The sequence below is a fragment of the Medicago sativa genome, chromosome 3 (assembly GCF_051527215.1).
Source record: "Medicago sativa cultivar Bolivia chromosome 3, Bolivia_mono, whole genome shotgun sequence".
NCBI classification, from domain to species: Eukaryota; Viridiplantae; Streptophyta; class Magnoliopsida; order Fabales; family Fabaceae; genus Medicago; species Medicago sativa.
Window position 1 is genome coordinate 48263131 of NC_140751.1, and position 11951 is coordinate 48275081.

General features: G+C 37.4%; 1 pseudogene; it reads right to left on the reverse strand.

Annotated features, from left to right (window-relative positions):
- Positions 1–564: 564 nt before the first annotated feature.
- On the reverse strand, positions 565–11477 carry LOC146937869 (trifunctional UDP-glucose 4,6-dehydratase/UDP-4-keto-6-deoxy-D-glucose 3,5-epimerase/UDP-4-keto-L-rhamnose-reductase RHM2-like; annotated as a pseudogene).
- Positions 11478–11951: the final 474 nt, after the last annotated feature.

Consider the following 11951-nt stretch of genomic DNA (forward strand, 5'->3'; position numbering starts at 1 on the left):
TATAAACTAGGGTCAATATAATTTTCGTACATCTCAAGAATTTCATTATCACAATACCGGATTTGTTAATTTTCAAATTCACTTTGCATTTCTCTTGGACATCTCAATTGAAATAGGTAGCAGTTCATCCAGAACAGATATGCTGTTTGGAATGTTAGCCACTTTTATCAAACAAATTTAGTTGATCTAAATAAAAATCTCATCAAAATTGTACAATGCAACATAAAAATGCAAAATGCAATTTTTCAATTGTGGTTGCGGTCACAATTACTGAAGTCAAGTGCGAATGATGCAGCAATAACTGTAGTTGCAATGTAGTAGTAAAACAATTTCATTATGAAAATCATGCAACATAAAAGAGCAAAATGCAAAATTTTATGAAGCTTATAAATGGTGGTCGCGGTCACATTGTGGCCGCGTCACATTTCTTGGTATTGTAGAATATTGAAGTCAAATACGGCTAATGTAGCCACGGGTACAAGTTCAGTGTGGCCGCAGTGAAATTAAAAGCGCTTTTTAAAACCACGGCTTTTGGTATGTACATTCGCATACATCTGCCAATGTTTAAACACCAACAACAATGGGGTGAATGATTTCTGACTTAAGATCTTCAAACCATTTCATATTTAATTCACCAATAACACCAGAAGCATTCAAAAATGAAAACATGAGTTGGTTTAATAGTCCTAATATCAACCAAAAGTTCTGATCTATCCTCCAAACATCCTTTACCATACTCAAGTTCTATGTCTTCCTTCTCACAAACATTTCGTAAAAGCTCTCCAATCCACCCTGCACCACCATAGATCAAGAACTTGAACAAAGCCTTTTGCGGTGATAAATAGTTCTTCCAAGTAACCGAAGTAACAACTCTGTTATCATTAGCATTGTTGAATCTGAGCCATCATTATATTTTTCAATTCCTTGCACTGCAAGCATTCTTGGATGCGGGAGTTAAGCTCTAGAAACATCACCCCATCAATTATAATTCTTAACATACCAATCCATTGTTTTTCTTAGACCCTCTACCCAACTAGTCCTCACAAAACAACCCAATTTCTTCAACTTTTTATCATCCAAAAAGTATCTCTGATCATTAAAAGGCCTATTATAAATAAACTTAACATGATTATCAGACCTCTTTCTTCAATCCTTTGCAACATCTATCACCTATTTCTCTTTCTTTGTACCAATGTTGTAAACATGTCCTACCTCACCTTTATGAAGAATAATATCAAAAGCTTCAGCAATATTTTCACAATAGAGATAGCTTCTAACATTAGAATTGATGACATCCTGTCATTACGTAATATTAGGGACTTATTGTGACATTTTGATAGAGTTCTCATGCAATTTATACTGTTCTGGAGTGCAAAAAGCTTAAAATTTGAAGTCTGTTCGAAGGAAATCGCGCCACGCCAATTTACAGCCGTGCTGCGATTTTTGAAACAAAATTACACACTTCCTGTAAAGAGGAAATCGCGGCACGCCATAATACAAGGCGCGGCACGATTTTGATGGGTCAGGCCCATGACTTCTATAAATACTGCACTCAAGCTGAAGAACAGGGGTTACGATTTTGGAGAGCAAAGTGCGATTTTGAGACATCGGAGACGGCTAGAAGGGCGATTTCTTCATCCTTTTACCAATTCATGTATGTTTTAATTATTTCATTGATTATGCTATTTGTAAACTCGATTATGAGTAGCTAAATCTCTTAGAGATTAGATCCGAGATGAATCTTTGTAACCCTAATTGACACATGTTGCTGTGAAACTCTATTTTGTTTATGAATTCAATTCTAGTTTATTCAATTCAATTGTTCTTAATGCTTTTTATATCTTGATCACATATAACTTGATTTCGTGAGAATGAATGACCACTGACCATGGCTTTCAACTTAGACCTAATTGAATTGTTCTAATAAACAGGGTTAGTCTAGGAATAGATAATCGTTTGTTAGTGATAATAGGTTAACGTTCGGTAAAACCTTCAAGAATTAATAGACCACCTAAGGAATTAGGGGCTGTAGTTTAAGAAGAGAGTCCTAACTCAAGGGATTGATTAGGGCTATTTTGTTAATCATCGTAAACTAGAAGAGGGTTCATAACAAATAGGTGCAGTAGACCAATTAGGGGAACTTAGAGGATTCGACGGATCTGATCTCATCTTTCTCTCTTATTTTCTTAATCAAATCTAATTTCTTTTATTTGATTTCATAAAATCAAACCAAATCTTCTGCCTAGTGGCAAACTAAAAATAAACTTTACACATCCTAATTATATAACGAAATTGAATTATTGAAGTTAAAAACAGTCCTCGTGGGATCGATATTTTTACTACTTCGATAGTATTTGGTGCACTTGCCAGAGATCTATCAAGTTTTTGGCGCCGTTGCCGGGGACTGTTGATTTATTTCAACAAGGCAATTACGTTATTATTTAGGATTTCTGTCTTTTATATTTTTGTATATATATATTAAAAAAATATTATGCTTTTTTTTTTCTTCTCATTGTACTGTGCTACTGAAAAGTTTATCCAAGTTTTGCAGCTATGATAGACAGGGTACTCCTCTATGACACAGAAGAGATTGCTAAGTTGCAGTATGAAAAATATATGCTATCTTTTAAGATCAAAATTTTGGACAACAAAATCTCGAGTTGTGGTCATTATGAGGCGAATCAACCAGGTAGTGATGGTGAAGGGAAGAAAGAGGTGATCAACATCGATTACAATACTCAACTTCAGAATATTTTAGATGACTTCTTGGTGTCAAATCAAGTTTCATTTGAGAAGTTTGATGTTCAGTGTGGTGATCTTGTTGAGAAAGCACATGAGTCTCAGATGAAGCTGGTTCAGATGGAGATTGAGTGTCACAAGGTTGTGGTGGAAGAAAATCCAAAAGTGAGGAGTGCTGACATTTTCCCGAAGTCTGAACAAACAGGGGTTAAGGAAATCACTCGTGTGCAAATGGATGCATGTCCTTCTCTAAGGTGGGAGAGCTTAAATTCCAAAGGTTTAACTGTGAGTGCATGGGAGCATCTACTTCTTTGTTACAAATTCATGGAATTCCTACCAAACAATAGGAAGAAGAAGGATGATGTGTTCTTTTTGACATATTTGCCACCCTAACAGTGGTTGAAACGTCAAGCTCAATGACGTAAAAGAAAGCGCTTGGTGGGAGGCAACCCACTATTTATTTTTCAGGTATGATTTTATTGCTTTCAAAAACAAAAACACAAAAATATTTTTCTTTTCTTTTAATACAAGGCAGGAAAGTCTAAAAATTTGTTCAAGTATACCTCCTGCCAAGAAAATCATGCAAGGTACTGATGTCTTGCATGATTCTCTCCTCAAAAGTTTTTCAGAAATTAAAGGAACTCAGGCATTTTTCAAGAAAACAAAAATTTTGGCCTGAGGAAGCAAAACATGCTCCCTGTTTGACCAAAATCGCGCCGCGCCTGTATATGGCCGCAGCGCGATTTTCACAAGCAAAGAACCAAACTCCCTGTTTTGAGGAAATCGTGGCACGCCTGATATTAGCCGCGGCGCGATTTTCCTCCTCAGCCTATAAAAACCTCACTATTCATCATCATTTTCATTCCATTTTTCCTACTTTTCTCTACCAAAAATTTCCCTAGACTTCCCATTCACGAATTTTTCCCATCTTAATCTACCTTATCACTTCCTAAACATCATCAAACCACAATCCAATCACAAATTCATCAATCCAAACCATTATCATTCACAATCCATCACAATCCATCATAATTTTCCCAAACTTCACAAAACTTCCTTTTCACCATCTTCCTTAACCACAAATGGCCTCCAATCCACGAAACACCCGCTCAAAGAAAGCCACCAACCCCAAGCCATCCACAAGCAAAGCCAAACGCCCTCGTACCGCATCCGAACCACCCAAAAACGCCATTCATTTTATCAATGACCAAGCCCAAGAGTTCCACAAAGCCATGAAAAGTTTTGAAGTTGTGGGGTTGAGGAAGTTTGAATTCACAAAGCTTGTGAATTATCCGTTCTTTGAGGCTGAGTTACAAAGGAGAGGGTGGACGAAGTTGAATGAGATGATCGATGAAGCGAACAACAAAACCGTGATCGTCAAATTCTTTGCAAATGCACGGGTTTCCGATACACCCTTTCAATTTTTTGTTTGGGGCAAGATCATTGATTTCAGCCCTGAAGCCATTAATGCATTGTTGAATGTTCAACCGCCGGAGGAGTGTTGGGTTGAGAAACTGAGGAGGGAAATCACTGACGATTTCAATGCCACCGAGCAAGATCAAGGGGATGGCATCTTTGAAGGATTGAGGACACCGGGGGCTGGACACTCGGATGATGATCAGGACATGGGCTGATCTACTGATGGATTAGCATTTTCTGCTTTGTATTTTATTTTTCAGTCATTTTTCTTTTGGTGTATTTTCTTTTTATTTTCTTTTTAATGTCGAAGTCCATTGAACTTATTTCCCTATTGTAATTGCTCCTGCACTTGTTTATTATTAATGAATTTGTTTTGTTTCATGTGACCTATTCCAGTTTAGTAACAGTTGTTTGATGAAACGGTGTTCCAAAAGTTCTAAAGGAGGGGTGACTTGATTCAAAGGCGAAGTGTACGGCGTTGCTAGGTAGTCACATACTCCCAGAAATCTCAGCCATAAGGTTCATTGCCAAATCTTGTTTTTCAATTTACTTATATTTAGATTAGTTTTCCATGCGACTACATTTCTAGAACTTGCATTGTTTCTCTATTATTGATTGGTCTCTGTCAATTACACACTGAGGCAAAAGTGCTTGGTCCTGTGAGCCTTTTTGAAGCCTACCCTGTTTTAATTTGTTGAATTTATCCTTTCTTAACCAATTGTGAGCCGGTAGGATTAGAACTTTTTGTTCGGTGACAAACTACATTACAAGCCTAGAGACTTTAGGACTTGTCCCTTAATGAATTTCTGAGTTAAGGCATTGTAGAATGTTGCTAAAGATTAAGTTTGGGGTTGCTATTGGAATTTGCAACCAACTAAGTTTGGGGTGGGGGTACTAGAGAATAAGAGAACAAAAATATGAAATTGACATGCAAAATACACACAAAAATGGTGTATCAAAAAAAAAAAGAGAAATTGAATGATGAAAAAGGGACAAAACATTGAAAATCCGAGTAACTTCAAACTCGATTGTCCCTAAATATTAAAAATGTTCTCTAGTACCTTTGCATTGATTGTATTTCCACAAGGTGAATGAATGAAGGATTGAATTTTGTACTTTAACTTTCGTAGGAATGCCTAACTCAAATATTGTGTAGCCTACTTATCCAAATATATCCCACCTTTCACCTAAGCCCCGTTATAACCCTAAAGACCTCAAAAGTGTGTAATGATATTGACTTTGATTGATGTTTAGAAACTTTTCAAGCGTATGGTAATATGTAGACCTGCATGTCGACTGGTAGAACCCTATTTCATATTGATGCGTGGAGTTGTGAACTGGTGGATGCGAACAAGCCAAACTAGCTCATCTTTAGCTAGAAGGAGAATGAACTTTTGGGTACTATCGTTTTGTCAGGTAACTGTTATTTTACTGTCGTTTGTCACTGTTGCAAGCAAATTCCTTGAGGACAAGGAATGGTTTAAGTTTGGGGTTGTGATGACATCCTGTCATTACGTAATATTAGGGACTTATTGTGACATTTTGATAGAGTTCTCATGCAATTTATACTGTTCTGGAGTGCAAAAAGCTTAAAATTTGAAGTCTGTTCGAAGGAAATCGCGCCACGCCAATTTACAGCCGTGCTGCGATTTTTGAAACAAAATTACACACTTCCTGTAAAGAGGAAATCGCGGCACGCCATAATACAAGGCGCGGCACGATTTTGATGGGTCAGGCCCATGACTTCTATAAATACTGCACTCAAGCTGAAGAACAGGGGTTACGATTTTGGAGAGCAAAGTGCGATTTTGAGACATCGGAGACGGCTAGAAGGGCGATTTCTTCATCCTTTTACCAATTCATGTATGTTTTAATTATTTCATTGATTATGCTATTTGTAAACTCGATTATGAGTAGCTAAATCTCTTAGAGATTAGATCCGAGATGAATCTTTGTAACCCTAATTGACACATGTTGCTGTGAAACTCTATTTTGTTTATGAATTCAATTCTAGTTTATTTAATTCAATTGTTCTTAATGCTTTTTATATCTTGATCACATATAACTTGATTTCGTGAGAATGAATGACCACTGACCATGGCTTTCAACTTAGACCTAATTGAATTGTTCTAATAAACAGGGTTAGTCTAGGAATAGATAATCGTTTGTTAGTGATAATAGGTTAACGTTCGGTAAAACCTTCAAGAATTAATAGACCACCTAAGGAATTAGGGGCTGTAGTTTAAGAAGAGAGTCCTAACTCAAGGGATTGATTAGGGCTATTTTGTTAATCATCGTAAACTAGAAGAGGGTTCATAACAAATAGGTGCAGTAGACCAATTAGGGGAACTTAGAGGATTCGACGGATCTGATCTCATCTTTCTCTCTTATTTTCTTAATCAAATCTAATTTCTTTTATTTGATTTCATAAAATCAAACCAAATCTTCTGCCTAGTGGCAAACTAAAAATAAACTTTACACATCCTAATTATATAACGAAATTGAATTATTGAAGTTAAAAACAGTCCTCGTGGGATCGATATTTTTACTACTTCGATAGTATTTGGTGCACTTGCCAGAGATCTATCAAGAATCATCACCATGAATCGATAGATTCTTTCCTTTCATGGCTAAAAGCATAAAATTTGGAATCAATTTCTCTAGAAACTGATTTGGCTCATAAACTTTGTTCCCTCTAGTCGTTATAACTGGTAAACCATATAATCTACCATAAGCAATAACAAAGCATTTCGGCACCGGCTTTCGTTGCAGAATAAGGGTTTGTTGGTAAAAGTTGAGAGGCTTCATGGTTTCCAACAACTGCATTTTCATTGGTTTCGCCATAAACTTTGTTGGTGCTAATATGAATAAACCTCTTGACTTGATTTTTTGAGACTTTGCAGGCTTCTAAAAGGACGTGAGTTCCATAAATGTTGTTTTCTTGAACTCAAAACTATTTCCGAAAGAGTTGTCAACCCAAGTTTGAGTGGCAAAATTCATTATTATATCAATGGATTCAGTTAATATGATGTAGGTCAGCACTTCTGCAATGTCTCCTTTGATGAACTTTGGGAGATGAATTTAAGGAATTTAATTCTTTAGATTTCACCAGTAATTAAGTTTGTCTAAAACTATGATTTTATATGCTGCGTATTTTTGGACCAGTCTGTTGTATACATGGGATGCTATGAAGCATGTTGCTCCAGTTATGAGAATGTTCTTTGGATTGTAGTTGCAGGACAACTTTAATTAATGAAAAACCACTTCATTATATAGTGGAGGTTGGATAGCTCAGCTGGTTGAGTTAAGGGTAAGAAGTTGAAGATCATGGGTTCAGACCCGAACAAAGGAGAAAAAATTACTCTAACAAATAACCATTAACATTATTGTAAACAACCAACAATGTCATTTACACATGAATGCCAATCTGATCGAGTGTTAATTTGTGGTTCCAAAGCGGTTCTACCATAAACTACTCAAGACAGCAGCCCCTTGACCTCAAACATTCTTGTCTTTCTTACTACAGATGTTCAAAACCACCTCCTTCTCCACCAAATTAAAGGTGCTGGTTTATGACAGGCAGCTGGCCTGCAGCGCTCCAACAGCTCACAATCATAGAAAGCATGCCAATTGTCTTTGATCTCTGCCGATCATATCGTCATTGGATGTGTTGCTCTCTCTGTCTCGTACAGGTTGGGATGCAGAATGTAGTTCCTGCATACACACCATGTCAAATAATGAACTTTTGGCGGCGCACACACTCTCCATAAACTATTCCAATCGTCCGGCTCATGAAGTTTACAGTTCTCATTGTCTATTATATCCAGACATAACTGAGTAACATCCATTGCTGTGGTATTAATATATGTCCCAGATTTTTTTTCATGTGTTTCGAAATATTAATCACTTTTGCTATGAAAATACTAAGATTAAGAATAGCCTTTATGGATTGAAACAAGCCAGCTGAAAATGGATTAAAAATGGTTTACAACATTTTTAATGTATGTGGATGACATCAAAAGGTAAATTATCTTTCGTTCTGATTTTTATTTTTGTTCTACCCAAAGCTTTTTCTTATGATGAAAAAATAGAGATTGGTAGAAATACACCACAAAAGGTCAAGAAAAAACACTATCTCCTTGAAGATCTACGTACTTTAAAAAAAACAAATATTAACGTATTAACAAGTGCATCTTATTTTGATTTTTTTTTTTTCATTCTTTGCTAATTGGGCACAATTTTTCATTCTTTGCGATACATACTCAATTGGGTGCAAGTAACTTTCGAATCCTTGTAACATACATCAAGGCTGTAAAAAAATCTTGCACGTTGGAATTCTATAACATGAGAAAAGATATTTTTTGTCCCCTTTGTTTTGGTTTTAGACTATAATATTTGTCTACATTAAAACTAATTCATGGTGCTTTATTTTAGACTTTAGCACCCATTAAAGCACCAATACGGTACAGGTAAATGTGAATAAAATTTGTTACATTTTCAAATTTGGATTCATGACCTAGTCGTACAACAATTTTCAAACATGTATCGAGTCACTTATGTATCAAGTCAAATGGCAAATCTAAATGGCTGTAACGCATTTTGTGACCTGTTCGTGAATTTTGCATTGGCTACAAATAGCATCGCCCAATTAGTTTTAGTTCCAGCATGAAACCAGACAGGTTTTTTAGAGACTTGGCTGAAAAATATGTAAATTAATCTTGAACAGCAGACTCAACCTCAAGTACAATCATATTCATTCCTTCTATACAAGACTTGCACAAAATCTTTTTACCAAGACTGCCCCAAGTGATTCAGTGCACCAAAACATTCATTCATGCAGAGGCAGTAACATATGGCCAATTATGGGCCAGCAGCACACTGAACTGTTTTCTAAAACTCGGCTAAAAGTTGTCTGTCCCCATGTTTGTTCATCATCCCAACTAGACACCAAAGTCGAAAATATGGGAGTCCATATAATCTAACATTGAAGTTTCGAAATCAGAGATGACACAAGAGGTTGATGATATTTCAAATGATTTCACACTCAAATTATTTTAGGAGGTATATCAAATCCTAGAAACTAACATAGCCACTAAATTATTAACATTTGTCTATTCAAAAATAATCATATTAATTTAAGATATATTTGAAAGGAATCTTCTCAACCAAGTCTTCTTATATGCCGGCGCCATGTTTCACAAACATGTTGCAAAATCAGGGACACCCGAAAAGGGCGGTTGGAAGTGGGGAAATCTAGGAGGGTAATAAGGAACTTAAGATGAGTGAATGATATCTTTTTATTACTACTTCGATAGATCGTGCACTTGATGTTTGGCCTATCAACGTGCTACAACAGAAACATCACCTTGAGGACAAGGTGATTTTTCTAGACCCAGGTGATGTTAGCTAAAGCCCAATTCCATCTGCAGCCCAATTGAACACTAAGCCCAAGAGACTCATCAAGAACCCAGCTCACCTCAAGGACTATGTGTGAGTGGCGATTCAAATGGGTGATGCAAAGGATGGGAGAAGTCACCGCTAGCTGACAAATAATGTGTCTGATTCCATCTGTTTGTACTCTATCTTTTATTTAATTGCTGGCACTAGGCCGTTAGTTGTTCCCCTGTAGCAAGGGCAACCGTATGATCAATTGTATAACAGCCATTAGATCAATACTCTGTGGCTATAAGAATCAAATTGAATCATGAAATAAACAAGCAGAAAAATTATTCCAGTCTCTCTCTAAATTCTTAAGGAGGATTCCCTTGTCTTATCCCAACAAGGAACAAAACCCTAACAAATTGGTGCTTTCATTGCCTCTACTCTCTTTCCATGGCACCCACAAACTCAGAATGACTTGATGAATTATCAGAGAAGGTCGATACCATCCTTAACCAACTCGCCATACTCACTACCACCCCATCTCCACCACCACCACCTCCACCACCACCATCACCAAATCCACCCCCCGTATGAAACTCGATGTACCCAGATTTGATGGCACTGATGCAATGGGCTGGATATTCAAAATAAACCAGTTCTTTGACTACCATCAAACCTCTGTGGAAGATAGACTTACCGTTGCTTCCTTCTACATGGAAGGTCAAGCTCTGAGCTGGTACCAATGGATGCATAGGAACTAACAAATCACTTCCTGGTATGGTTTGTTGCAAGCCCTTGAAACCCGTTTTGCCCCTTCCAACTATGTGTGTGTTTGGTATAGCGGTGGTGAGAATTGATTTTGATAGAATTGAGTTTGAGAGAATTGATTTTGGTAAAAAGTGAGTTGAATGTGAATTGATTTTTGTTTGGATACACTCATTTAAAAGTGATTTTTATTAGTTGATGTTGTTTGGATAGTGTAAATCAAAATTAATTTTAAATGTAAAATGACCAAACACCCCAAACATAATTTTTTTTATATCACATTTGCAAAACCTGAATTTGATTGTGTGATAAAAAATCACTACAACCCAACCAATTTTCAAAAAAATAAAAAATAAGAAGTGTGATTATTTTTTTCAACAAAAAACACATCAACCAAGAAATAAAGAAAAAACTACAATTTTATCAGTCAAGGGATTTCTGCACTCCTGCGCCTGTCCCTTTCTTTTCTCGACAAACCTTCTTTCATCTCTCAATACTGTTTGTTCTTCCTCCATCTCAATAATTCCATTCTTCCGTTCAACCAGAGTGAAATTCAGAGGGAAATTAAAATCCCTTCTTTAATGATTTCATGATTTTATTTGTTTATGAGTTGCAGAGGAAAATCCAGATCTGTGTGGTTGCGAGTTTGCAGGTGGTTGGAGTGCAAGATCTGGGTTAGATGGAGAAGAAAGTAATGGGTAATTTGGTAAAGTGTATCAATCACCAAAAATTAAAACCCAAACTTGATTTTGCTTTGCCGTGGAAGCTAGGAATTCCAGCTTCATCTCTACCGGCGTTTTGCACTGAAACTGCGTTTCACAGAAGCACGTTTTCTGTACCCAAACAAAACAAAAAAGTTGAAAACCGAGTTTGGTAAAGAAAACCCGCGTTTTGGGGAGGAAAACGTGTTGCCAAACAGTCACTATGACGACCCATCCAGTGCCATGTTCAAACTCACTCAACGTTCTTCCATCAACCAATATCTCCATGAGTTCGAACGACTTGCAAACCGCATCGTCGGCCTCCCACAACCGTTCCTCTTGAGCTGTTTTATCTCCGGTCTCACGCCGGATATCCGCCGTGAAGTTCAGGCTCTCCGGCCAATGAACCTTTCTCAGGCCACCGCCCTTGCAAAGCTCTAGGAAGACAAGCTCACCGCCCACCGCCACCATATTAAGGGTAAGAACCACAATCCCTCACCTCTTTCTGTGGTTCCTTCCTCTTCCACCTTACCACCACTTCTCCCTGCTCCAACACCTTCACGTGTTAATTTTCGCAAACTTTTGACGGAGGAGATGGCCTCTCGTCGCGAAAAGGGACTCTGTTATAACTGTGATAAAACCTTCACCTCACAACACAAATGCATAGACCGATTCTTCCCCCTCATCTCCGATATTGACCCAAACACCATTGTCACTGAACCACCCGACCAAGAAGCACACATAAGCTTTCACGCCCTCTCCGACGGTACCGACCCAGCCACCATTCGAATACGAAGCCAAGTCTCAAACCACCCAGTTACAGTCCTTATCGACGGCGGTAGTACCCATAATTTTGTTCAATCTCGTCTAGCAAAATTTTTGGAGCTGCCTTCACATCCAACAAATACCCTCAAGGTCATGGTTGGAAATGGTAGCATACTGGAA